The sequence below is a fragment of the Periplaneta americana genome, unplaced genomic scaffold (assembly GCF_040183065.1).
Source record: "Periplaneta americana isolate PAMFEO1 unplaced genomic scaffold, P.americana_PAMFEO1_priV1 scaffold_24, whole genome shotgun sequence".
In the NCBI taxonomy this organism is placed as follows: Eukaryota; Metazoa; Arthropoda; class Insecta; order Blattodea; family Blattidae; genus Periplaneta; species Periplaneta americana.
In genome coordinates, this window is record NW_027185505.1 from 635525 (window position 1) to 649483 (window position 13959).

General features: G+C 41.1%; 1 non-coding gene across 1 annotated transcript; it reads right to left on the reverse strand.

Annotated features, from left to right (window-relative positions):
- Positions 1-363: 363 nt before the first annotated feature.
- LOC138693933 (5S ribosomal RNA) lies at positions 364-482 on the reverse strand. Its single transcript, XR_011330617.1, has one exon. It is a non-coding gene; the product is annotated as a 5S ribosomal RNA (ribosomal RNA).
- Positions 483-13959: the final 13477 nt, after the last annotated feature.

Below are 13959 nucleotides of genomic sequence, written 5' to 3' on the forward strand. Positions count from 1 at the left end.
ATGGAATTTGTACTACCCACTGAAATGTAGTAACTAATGGGATTTTAATTAGCCATATATGTACAGTATATTACATTCTTTACCTAAAATGTCTCTAACTTCTAGGGAGAGCGCGAGGTACGTTCACAATCCCCTGAATACATATTCCCTTCTTCGAGAAAACGCAGAGAAGTGAACCGTCTCATATGAATATGCTACCAGTCATAAGTTTCAATACGGAGCTGCAAGTACTTAAGAATTATCAATTACTCTACAATTATGCAGCGGCGTCATCATCCAAGCTATAGCTGGAATAGGGAAGGGAACATAATATCCCATAAGTCTTATTAGAACACGCTGGAAATAGTGACGTAAAAAAAAAATCGCCAACGGCACGTGGTGTTCCCAAGCGGTCACCCATCCAAGTACTGACCACGCCCAATGTTGCTTGACTTCGGTGATCGGACGAGAACCGGTATTTTCAACATGGTATGGCCGTTGCCGATGAAACTGCGTAATCTGTAGGCACTTGAGGACGATGGGATTGGGGTGCACTCGATAAAACCTGCACTCGCTCACACACACACGTAAACTGCCTGCTTAGACTCTGTACCTAAATTACCAAGCTCGTTGGATGTCATTGGGATAGATGATAAATCTATCTATCAACGGCAGTTTGGTTACGTTTCAACGTCACACACTGCTGGATTGACACGGGATTAATAAAACAGCTAGTCGGCATTCTAAGTTAAGCCACAGGTGGATTGTTGTTCAACAGCGGAGCCTCCTTTCAACCACATGGTTGTGGAACTGTAGTCGGATTTTCGACATCATTTTCATGCCATACTACGGAACTTCACACAAACTTCAATTCACTTCTTGCACCGGCGGCTACTACGAATGGACTGAAGCTCGCTACTGACTAGGGGGGGGGGACATTTGTCTCTTGATGGATTACGTGACAGATATATAAAGTATCAGTCGTATGTTATGAACCCGAGTTTCAATAAAGATAGATTACCCGTATGTCCACAGATTCTCAGTAGTGGCCTGCGGAAGGATTATGCCCGCGGTCGACAAGTTACCTTCTAAGTTGTTTTCCCTCAACAATTAATGCTGCCAAGTGAGTAGGAATGACACCGCGCTCTCATATAAGTCGTACGAAACTATTAAGGAAACGAATTTGCCTCGTGGATCCAAGTCTCCCATGGACTGCCTATAATGTATTATCTATCCTAGAAGTGTTATCGGGGTGATTATTTAAATTTTCACTCGGTGGGAACCGCTGTTGTTCTTCATTCATCTACTCTGTTATGAATAACTTGTGGCCCTTAAAAGGGCCGGTTGCTGATTCCCTAGCAAGCACTCCCGCTTACTTGGAACTAGTGTATTTTGTGACGGCCTTGGTCCCTTCACTGACGGCGTGCTTGGCCAGCTCACCGGGTAGCAGGAGACGGACGGCTGTCTGGATCTCCCGACTGGTGATGGTCGACCGCTTGTTGTAATGCGCGAGCCGCGAAGCTTCCGCGGCGATGCGCTCGAAGATGTCGTTAACGAAGCTGTTCATGATGCTCATAGCCTTTGAACTGATTCCCGTGTCTGGGTGAACTTGTTTCAGAACCTTGTAGATGTAAATGGCGTAGCTCTCCTTCCTCTTGCGCTTCTTCTTCTTATCGCCCTTCGAAATATTCTTCTGGGCCTTGCCGGCCTTCTTGGCAGCCTTTCCGGAAGCTTTGGGGGGCATGGTGCTCGTCTGATGATGAGCCCGGAGGGAGAAAAATATTTAAGTCGCAGGGACAATGCCGTACTGCCTTCCCAGTGCGAGCCAATAGAAACAGCGCAAACGTTTGTGACTTTACGATTGGTCCGCTGTCGATTATTGACGTTGGCGTAAAAGTGAAGGTTACCGTGGACGATCACTCCCTCATTTTCCAATCACGAAACACGAAGACTTAGACACCGCAGAGACTTTGTTTGTACAGGTGCTTAATGAAGCTATTCAAGACTCAATACCACAAAAACGATATACCACTGACCGTCGCCGTGCACTACCTCCAGACATCTTAAAAATCATAAAGACAAAAAGAGCAGCACACAGACTCTACATGCGCACCCATGAAGATGAAGACAGACGCCTCTACCGCTCACTACAAGAAGATGTCAAAGACGCTATACAGAGATACGAGACGCGACGATGGGACAAATTCATTCAGAAAGTCGACAAAGACAGACTAAACGCTCCCAAGCGATTTTGGGAAACCATAAAGCGTATTAGGGGCAAGTACCAATATACTTCCCACCCATTACGCAACAGACAACAAACGATTATTGACACACCAGGCAAACTGGAAGCCTTCCGACAGTTTCTATCCAACACGCACACAACACCTATACATCCAGATTTCGACCAAGATCATTACCATTTCATCACAGATCATATCAATAACCATCATATCCTCTATAATCCACTCCCAGCACCAGCACCACGATCAACCGACGACCCCATCATTGATGACATCACCATACTAGACATCTCACTTGCCCTCCAAACATGCAAGAACTCAGCACCAGGACCTGATGGTATCACATACCAAACACTTAAACAACTCCCGCCGACAGCCCTTAATTTTCTTGCTGGTCTTTTCACCCTCTCTTTGAAACTTGGACACGCTCCGACACGCTGGAGACATTCACACATACTTCTATTTCCAAAACCTGGTAAAGACGCCTCAGACCCCGCCAACTACCGACCCATAAGCCTCACCCCGACTATTGCCAAGTTAATGGAGAAAGTACTCGTTTCACGCTTGCAGGTTTACCTGCGCGACCGAAATATGATTCCCGATTCTCAGGCGGGCTTCAGACCGGGAGTCCAGCCGACTGATCAGCTGATACGGGTACTTACCCCCATTGAGGAGGCCTACTCTAAACGACATTACTCAATCTTGGTAGCGCTCGACGCCAGACGAGCCTTTGACACAGTATGGCTGGACGCCTTGCGATATAAATTAACAAACATGCAATTTCCGCACGAAATAACACGCTGGATCTCCAGCTTCCTGAATAACCGATCTGGCCAGGTCCGTCTTGGCAGACAAGATCTGTCCCGCACCTTCCAAATCGAAGCAGGAGTTCCCCAGGGCAGCGTGATTTCCCCCCTGCTCTATAACATATATGTATCTGACATCCCTCAACCCAACAACAATCAAGTGGGCCTGGCACAGTTTGCTGACGATGTTGCTTTCTGGGCCACCCATCCCCGCTTACGATCCGCCAGGGTACTAATAGACAACGCCCTGAGACAGTACACTGAGTGGGCCAACACCTGGAGAATTACCATCAACACCGAAAAAACCCAAACCTGTGTCTTCCGCCCCTCTTTAAAATCACGAATCACAAACAGACAACACATTACAATCGGACAAGCATTAATACCACTCCAACACAAAGTAACATATCTAGGCATTCCACTCACATCAAAACTCTCTTGGACTACAATAGCGCAAACAATATGGGACAAATACAACAAAGCCACTAAAGCAGTAAGCTACCTAAGCGGCATTAGACGACAAGGCTGCCACGCCAACACATTACTACACCTATATAAAGCACTGGTTCGATCCCAGTGCACCTACTCCTCCTACTTTCTATTGCAATCTTCACCCTCAACACAAAAGAAATTTGAGTCCCGTGAAAGGAAATTATTGCGCCAGATATTTCGACTACCCAAACATACCAGAAACGACACAGTATACATCCACACCAAAACGAAACCACTCTCCACACACCTAATCCGAACAGTCACTAAATACACACACTTCGCACTACGTCGCTCATACACACAACATATGTTTAACAATCCTCCACACACCAACAAGAACACAACCATTGAAAAACTCCTACAAGCCTATCAAGATCACTTCAATCCACAAAATAACCATTAAACTCTCCCCCTCTCTCTCCCTCTCTACAAAACCCCTCGTATCCCGGAGTCGGCTCATTCGCGGTCTGTCTCCCATAAATACCCCAAAAGAATGCCATCGTTGAGGAATGCACATACATGTCATAGACCAGAACCCGACACATACAATTAATAATCCACTTTCATCTACAACGAGAGGAAATCGAAATCAAATACCCCACCCACAACATAACGTACCAGCGAACATCTCTCCGACTGCTGGATAGCTGAAGTCAAAATGCCAACGCACAAACACAAGGATAACAACAATATAAACAAATTGTGACTGCCCTCACCACTGCTTAGTGATGCATGATAGCTATCGTTGAATAATTAACAGTAAATAAATACATTCAAAATTCACGCAAGCCCAGTAAATAATTTACATCACAAACAGTTCATGGTCACTCCTCAAATAACAACAAATCAAAACTTAAATTCTGCTTCTTAAATCTTCTTTCTTACTTTCTACCCACCTGTCTTCTTTCCACGTCTCAATCTCAATCTCATAAAAGCCCTAAATATCCAACATTCTATTAACACTGCACTCACAAGCACTCACGGTCGAAGAGGGCATTGTAATGTAAGACCCTAAAACGACCGCTGGCTCTGCCAGCAATCAACTCTGACACCGGGCGAGGCGTCGTTCTTGTAGTTAAACAGCTGCAAGTAGGAGTAGCATCATGTCGGGTCGTGGAAAGGGAGGCAAGGTGAAGGGAAAGTCAAAGTCTCGATCCAGCCGTGCTGGGTTGCAGTTCCCGGTAGGCCGTATCCACCGTCTTTTGCGTAAGGGCAATTACGCAGAGCGAGTTGGTGCCGGTGCGCCAGTCTACCTGGCCGCGGTGATGGAGTACCTGGCGGCCGAAGTTCTCGAGTTGGCTGGCAACGCAGCTCGTGACAACAAGAAGACTAGGATCATTCCTCGTCACTTACAGCTCGCCATTCGCAACGACGAGGAGCTGAACAAACTCCTGTCCGGCGTCACCATCGCCCAGGGTGGTGTGTTGCCCAACATCCAGGCGGTTCTCCTCCCGAAGAAAACCGAGAAGAAGGCTTAAGCCCCTTCTCCGTAAAACGGCCCTTTTAAGGGCCCCACTAACCTCACAAAAGTCAGAAATAGCCAGTATTGTTAATCCTCTCTCACGGCTTCGTAATGTAATTTCATTACGCGTGTCAACTTTCTCTCTCTCTCTATACCGGTGGGCTGATTTAATATCATCATTCTGTAATTTTGTGCTCTGAACGATGTCGTTGTCCCAGGTTCGCACTGAAGTACTTGAAACCGTTGTACATTTACTAGGCTATTGTGTGATAACACATTATACTGATGCATATAGAAAGGTTTCATTATTATTATATAATTTAACACAATACGAATTAAATTAGATGATGATGCCAAAGTACATAGTTGGCTTCGAAATTTATGTAATATATTTCTATCATATTAGAGTAATGGAGATTATCGTGAAAATAATCACAAGTCCCCTTCTTTGGTGCCCATCGTGGTTTTAGACATATACGTTTGAATATACTAGTTTACTTTACTACATACTACGAATGAAACTAATTTTGAATAAGAAATCGATAACTGGTGAACAACTTACGGCGTTATAATAGAGTTCCTAATGCGTTTGTTTGTTGGTGCACATATTGGCCGCACGCGCAGGAACCCCAATACTGAGATGATGACATGACCTTCTCGTAGGAATCGAAGGCTTTGACAATTTGCGTTCGAATTTCCCCTCTCTCTGTCGTTTCGTTCGAACCGAAATGACGCAAGCTATACGTGGAAGTTGTCTGACAGGACGAAGTCCTGTGTTCTGACATGCGATGTGTACCTCTTCTCCCCAGTGTTTACCACACTGGATTCCTATGACCTAAAAGTTGGCATTGCAAAAACGTGGTGATGTGATGTTCAGTATGTGTCAATCCCCTCGGTTCCTTGTTACGGTCTGGTGAGCATTGCCTACCTGCGTTGTCATATTACCCACCAATTCTTCGGACAGTGATTATTGACTTACAGAAGTTTACAGTAACAGGTAACATAATCCGAGGAGCAAGGCTTCACAGAGGAATCCGGTCTTTCCACTTGATATACCAAGCGTTGGGGTCAGACCCATTTGAAAAACGGAGAGGCATTTCTTACAACGTCTTTTGCTGATACTGAAGTGCCCCTACGAAATAAGTTCTGTTTTCCGCACTGGCCTGTTGAGCTAGTGGTCACACAGTAAAGGTGAATTAAATTAATCTCGACAACTACTGCCCTTTTTAGACGGATTTTATGGCCCTGAAAAGGGCCGTTTTGCCGACGGATTCGGCAGCAGACGTGTGTAGGCAGTCTAACCGCCGAACCCGTAGAGAGTCCTCCCCTGCCTCTTCAAGGCGTATACCACGTCCATGGCCGTGACTGTCTTCCGCTTCGCGTGCTCGGTGTATGTTACAGCGTCACGGATTACGTTCTCCAGAAAGACCTTGAGAACACCTCTCGTCTCCTCGTAGATGAGGCCGGAGATACGCTTTACGCCTCCACGTCGGGCGAGACGACGAATGGCCGGCTTCGTGATGCCCTGAATATTATCTCGGAGAACCTTCCTGTGGCGCTTCGCTCCACCTTTGCCAAGACCCTTGCCTCCCTTGCCGCGTCCAGTCATGTTGCTCGTGTGACGAAGGTTAAAAGTGATCTCGACGGCGGGTCATTTTTTGGTTTATATACTAAAACCCGCGGACCAATCACATTACGGAAGGGGCGTGGCTTCTCAACGGGCGAAGACATAAATACCCCTCTTGGGGGCAGCGGGGGCGACTGTATTGCGTCAACTTGGGTTGCGAGGACTAAGGAGTAAGCGATGGCACGTACGAAGCAAACTGCGCGTAAGTCCACGGGAGGCAAGGCTCCACGAAAGCAGCTGGCAACGAAGGCCGCTAGGAAGAGCGCACCGGCTACTGGAGGCGTGAAGAAACCCCATCGATACCGCCCTGGTACAGTTGCTCTTCGCGAGATCCGTCGTTACCAGAAGAGCACCGAGCTCCTCATCCGCAAGCTGCCTTTCCAGCGCTTGGTGCGTGAAATCGCTCAGGATTTCAAAACCGACCTCCGTTTCCAGAGCTCAGCCGTAATGGCCTTGCAGGAGGCAAGCGAGGCATACCTCGTCGGTCTCTTCGAGGATACCAACCTTTGCGCCATCCACGCCAAGCGCGTGACCATTATGCCCAAGGATATTCAGCTGGCTAGGCGCATCCGCGGCGAGAGGGCTTGAATTAACAAAGGTACTCCTGCCCGCAAAAAGGCCCTTTTCAGGGCCACTAGTTATTTCTCGGAAGAGCCGGTTGTACCGTACTCCAGGTCTCGTTCCTACTACCCTCAGTTCAAGGTCACCTCAATAATATAAATGGTTTCTCCCTTTCCATTCCTCACCGTATCAGCATTTTCCCACAGCCTGTTTGACAAATATCGCAATGTATCCTATAGGTTAATAAACAATTTTTTAATAGAACGATGGATAACAAAGTTTCTTAGGAAAATTAAAAAAAAATTTCACAGTTCTATAATATTGCACATTATATATATTTACCAAATTAAGGGTTAACGCCGCCGGGACGAGTGATCCTCCGTCCGACCGATCACAAGCGCCAAGGCTCAAAGTGGTCCAGAAAGCAAATCTAGCTGGACTAAAAATGTGACATATTTCCATGAAACTTCGCACTATAGTCACTACTGTATAAGAGGAGAAACTACCCCTTTATAGACGATGCGTTTTGACAAAAATTAGTGACTTGTCTCATATATAATATATTGTTTTAATGAAACTTTACACAGTACTTACATGTAGCTCGTTTATACTATATTGGATACAAAATGTGATTATGATTGTATAAGAGTAGCTACTTGTCTCCTATCTAACATTTTTTACTTTCACGAAACTATAACTGTGACTCATTATTTTCGATAGTACAGACGTGGTCTGCTTAGGAAAGGACAAGCGGAAGACTGTGACCTTTGTGACCTCGGGTGGGTATTACGATAACATTTATAACCGTCACCCTGATAAGCATCCGAGCAGCTTATTTCAAAAAGGAGTTTGAATACAAACAATTCCTTCAATCTACTACGATTATTACAATAACTGATTTCATTAATCTCCTCTCTTCTTTAGCAAAATATAAATTACCTTCAATTGGTCGATTCAGCAAACTTGTTCATAAAACTTATCGCTATTGCGTCACGTTTCGCAATTTTTCTAAAGTAAAAACAAAAACACGAACAAACGCCTACTCCTTTAACCTCATCGCTCTCTTATCTCTAGAATCCCGGGGGGTTGAGAACCTGAATTCTCTGTGGTGTGAAACAAAGCAACCCGCAGGAGCAATGACACGTTCAATTGTCCTAATAATAGAAAAAAAATTACACGTCATTTAGTGTATTCAGAACATTTTTACAGGACCGTGTAGGATATTCACTCTCCTGTCGAATAGTTTCGGCGGCTGGTAGGCGATACGCATTAATTAAAATAATACTTGCGTACCTTGTTCAGGACAGTGACTGTGCTACTTTCTTTCTTTCTTTCTTTCTTTCTTTCTTTCTTTCTTTCTTTCTTTCCTTTATTTGTAGCTTATTGATGACACCAGATGCCATAACGGAAATGCCGTGATGGTATGTTTGTTTAATATTCAAAATCAAGTGACAGACGCTATTTGACTTTGCGGTGGAGGGGATAGGGACCTGATCTCGGATGTTCCGAGAGATGCCGGCGCACAGTTGTCCAGAACGCAAAACTATGTAAGAAAATCAACTTCATCATAACCGAAGTTTAAGTAATATCTAGGCTTAAACAAAAGCTAGGCATTGTGCACAACAGCATACAAAACATCAATATCAGTAAGAGGTGGGACAAAACATGAGTTTTTTTTTTAAAGTCACGCTCTTCAGTTGATTTTTGTTCGTGGGGTCAGTGGCTGTTTTATACTGTTAAACCTTCCCTTATGGAGGTCATAGGACAAGATGTGTACTTTCATTTAATACGCGAAAAGCAATCTATAATACGTTAGCATTCATTTAATTGGCACGTTTACTGAGATTTGTGCAACTAGTTTTTTTTTTTTTTTTTTTTTTTACGACATATTTAACAGGCTGTGCATTACAAGTAAACCTGAGTTAACTTTCAATTCTTCTACCCACACATTAATCAAATATTAAACTCTATACGGCTTAAAATTTAGCTGCTACATCCTGCAAACTTAGATGTTATATTCATCTCTTGGTGGCGCTTTACGAATTCGACAGCAGCCACTTTTCAGAGTCTGGATGAAGGAGCTTAATTTCTCCAAGAAAAATTCAACACTTCTTGAACATATAATGAACAACTAAATTATGGAGTATATCCATGAATCTAGCATTTTGTTACCAACTGCGAAAAATATGGCAGGCTAGTCATCTTTTAGGAGCATAATTTCTATTAAAACATTAAAAATTATCAGAAAAACTAATTTTTCCCTAATTCCCTAATTACACGAGCATAATTCGTTTTTGCATAGATGCGTATAAAATTTCATGGAAATATGTTACATAGGGGAGAAATTATTAACTCTGTATAAATGTAGCCTCTAAACACAAGAAGTAGATTCCCATATAAAAACCATTATCTGAATTTATGCTACCTGTAACTATACTGTGTGAAATATAATGTAAATATTTCAGTTAAGATAGAAATTATTAATTTAGTCTATAAAGCACTTCCGATACAACTCTTCACACAATAATAATAATAATAATAATAATAATAATAATAATAATAATAATAATAATAATAATAATAATAAATAATTCTGAGCTTCAGTGCAAGAACTCTTTAACCCTCACACAGCTTGTTCTGAGAAAAATCAGTATTAAAGAAATTTATACACATTAAACAAATTGTAATGCTATATGTTGTCATGTCTCTTCTATCCCTCACGTGGAAACTTAGGCTTACACAGCAGCAAGAATAAGATAACAACGTTATTATCATCTGTCCTTTTATGGCTATACAGTTTTTGCAGTGAACTACAGAATTATTAACTATTATTATTACAGACCTGTTATTTTTTTCACTTTTTTCACACACACACACACACACACACACACACACACACACACACACACACATCTATTATACTAAACATAAACCCACAAGAGAAAACAATACTTGTATTAACTGTAAACATTTTTCTTCCTTTCTTTATTTTTAGCAGAATCCTCCATTTCACCCTTTATCTCACTAGATGCGCTTCCCGCAGACATTCTTCATTATATGTTTCACACACCACTTCGTAACACTTGCAGCGGTTGACTTTTGTTTTCTTGTCTTTTTCTCTAGGGTATATTGTACATAGTGCTCGGTATCGGTGCTCGTTCACGTGATATTTTACCTTTGTTTTTCTTGCTAACTCCTGCCAATTTTTCTGATATTTCCCGTAGTTGATTGGTCAAGTACTGCGGATTGATTCCCGGTTATAACAAACACACCTACACTACATTCCAATGATTTCTGACTCGTTACTGCACATTTTAGAAACACTGTACGAAAGCACACACAGTCTCTCGTAAATCAACAGGTTACAACAGAGACTTACACTTGCAAACGCGTGGGGATTTCAGAAAATTTCTTACTATTTCAGTACCTTTAACTGTACAACAGATTTTGTTTTCTCGAAAAAGAAAGGTCAACGTTACTATTGACAAAAGACAGAAACGTACGATTACAATACCTTTATTTTAAACAATCTTAGAGGTGGTCTGGGAATTCCTAAACTCACCACGCGACTACTTAACCCTAGACAGGTAATCATCACTGTACTCATGTTAAAGGTAAGCATTCGTAATTTTTACTACTCACATTTTAATTAACTGAAATCAACTCAATATCACACATTTAACAACTTTTACACATTTCGTAGCCATTAGTGTTCATTTAATTTTAAGTTTGTCATAAAGTCTTTACGTTCATGTTATTGTCCTATTTACAATTAGTGCAAACAACAGCGCGATGTTCTCTGCAGAACCCCTTTTTGCAAAGTCCACAAAATGTTGTCATCATTCTCCTCTTCTTTGCAGGACATTTATAGCAAACAGTACGTTCACCATCTGGCTGCATTACCTGGCATTGTTGTTGCACAGCAATGTTCAGATGTTCTTCAATTGTTGCCCGCAGAGATCGGTGTAAAGTAGGACGTGCAAAGCGGTGCTGCATCCACGGTTTTGTCAGCTCTTCACACAATTGGAAAATGAATTGTTTTCTTGATATTGTTTTCTGAGTTCTTCTAACTATAAATTATCCATGAATTTATACTTGCAATATTTAGCATGTTGTAAAATATTGCTAGTGGCCAGCGCCTCGTCTTTCTATTGCAGGAAAGATTGTGGCACATTTGACATAGTGTATCTACACCACCTTTAGTCCCATTGTAAATAATAATAATAATAATAATAATAATAATAATAATAATAATAATAATAATAATAATAATAAAGGCTTTACATATAACGTGTTGCTTACTGTTGTCATTGCAGTCCACGTCGGTGGGGGTGGGGGGGTTTCTTTCTCCTCCTCCTTCCTCTAGAAAGAGCAGTTACCAGGGTCTAAGGAAGTGAATGCCCTTTTCTTTCTGGGCTCATCCCTACATTTGTCTTAGCTCCTTAGGGAAAACCACGGAAAACCCTCAGGCTTGCGAATAGACTGAATGAATGAGAGGAGAAACTTTAAAGGTACGTGAAAACACGTCCATGCAAGGGAGTTGGGACTGTGAAAAATTGAATATGTGAAATCCAAGACTGTATTTGCCAGGCGAGCAAAGAAGAAGAAGAAGAAGAAAGGCTTACGTATGACGTGTGGCTTACTGTTGTCATTGCAGTCCGCGTCGGCCAGCGGTGGGAGGGGGGGGGTCAATATACCTGCACATATCAGTTCAAATTATAAAAACCTCTTAATGCTACTGCGGTACTATTCCATTGCCGAACACAATATGAAGAAATTAGCAGATCCCTGAACTGAACTCTTATTACTCTGAAATTACCGCGCAGTACAATTATAGCTATGACGCATTGCAAGCGTTAGTCACCATATCGATTTGCTAAGCAAATTTTATCCCTTTAGAGCATGTCCCCCCCCCCCTCCTCCTCCATATCAGCCAACAACATACTGGATGAAGAAGACTCCTGCAAAAGGGACGAATTAAGATTTAATTTTATTTTAATGATAGACTAACATTGCAAAGTTCCAAAATAATTTTTTGCATTCCTTCATTACACTAGTCGTACAAAATTGCGGTCGTATCTCGTACTATCTATACTAATAATAAATCTGTAGCCGAAATTTTTCTGGTAAGTTTCGATTTTCCAAAAGTAATTGGTCCTAACATATATAATTAACCACCCTGAAACCGAAAATCGCATTTTTGAAAATTTTGTTTGTATGTCTGTCTGTATGTTTGTTACCTTTTCACGCGATAATGGCTGAACCGATTTATATGAAAACTGGAATATAAATTAAGTTTGTTGTAACTTAGATTTTAGGCTATATGGCATTCGAAATACTTTATTTAAAAGGGGGGTTATAAGGGGGCCTTAATTAAATAAATCGAAATATCTCGCTTATTATTGATATTTGAGAAAAAATGTTACATAACAGATGTTCCTTTAAAAATGATTTCCGTTAAGTTTTATTTTTTTACAACATTTTGATAGGACTGATATTTAATGAGATAAATGAGTTTTAAAATTAAAATAACGCTATCTAAGACGGTGCAATGAATTAAGAACAAATGACTTCGTCTATAAGGGGCCTTGGACAACAACAATCGAAACAGGGGCCTTGGACATCAACAAACAATCGAAAGCTATTAAACATAGCCTACAGGGAATGTTTCTGTGTTTGTATGAAGTAATATCACAAGCTCGTAAATTAACTGATTTGTATAATTAGTTATTATTTCACCATTGGAAACTGTAGTTTCTCTAGATGGACATAATGCTATAATGTTATTACAGTAACGTCTGAGTAAATCGAGGACAGGTAAGATTAAAATAGCTTCTTATGCACAGAAAATTTGATAGGCTATTTTGTACATTCGTTTTCTGTATTTCTTAAAATAATATTTATGTACACGCATTTTAATCTCAGAGAATTAACGAACAACGAGAGTGTATTGATTTAGTATGCAGTAATAGTACTTTAGCTTGGCAATCCATTATTTTAATAATTCATATTTTAACTATGCTCAATTGAATCGTGTTAAAATACATAAAATATATATGCAATAAATGCAGTGCTAAAAAAAAATTGGGTAATATGCGAAGCAGATTATCTTGCGCTGTTGTAAAAGTTGTTCCATGGATCAGTCGTCCTATTTTAATTATGTAATTACTTTATATTTATTTCTAACAGGTGGAGCGGAGCGAACGGGTACGGCTAGCTAACAATAAGTGAGAACTTACAATACAACAACGACAACAACAACAACAGCTGATAATCTGAAAGGGAACATAGTAATTTGGGGTGAATTAAAATGCAGCTTCCATTCGTTTAAAATTTCTTTAAATTTTAACTAAATATTAATGTAGATATTACCTCTAAAGGTAAATGGGGGCATGTTTCACAACGCTAACAAATTACAAATTAACAATATACAATTAACAACGGAAATATTACATATGCTTGTTAACTGTGTTTCACAATGCAATCTTATTCACTTGTATGTTTTAACGAACTTTACAAAATCGGCGAAACAAACTTACAAATACGCATAATTGGTTGAACAAAATCGCCAACGACAGTTTACAAAAATCACTAAGGATCAGAGGTAAAGTAGCTGTAATTTTAGAACTATCGATGGACATGTTTATATTTTTTTATATATATTTTATTTAGATTTTGCTACATCGGCGACAACGGAGTTTCGCGGCATGCAATTGGTCGAGCATACCAATGCATTAATTAGCCTACGACTTAACTGACGAAAGTTAGCGCGAAATTCATTCAAATAAT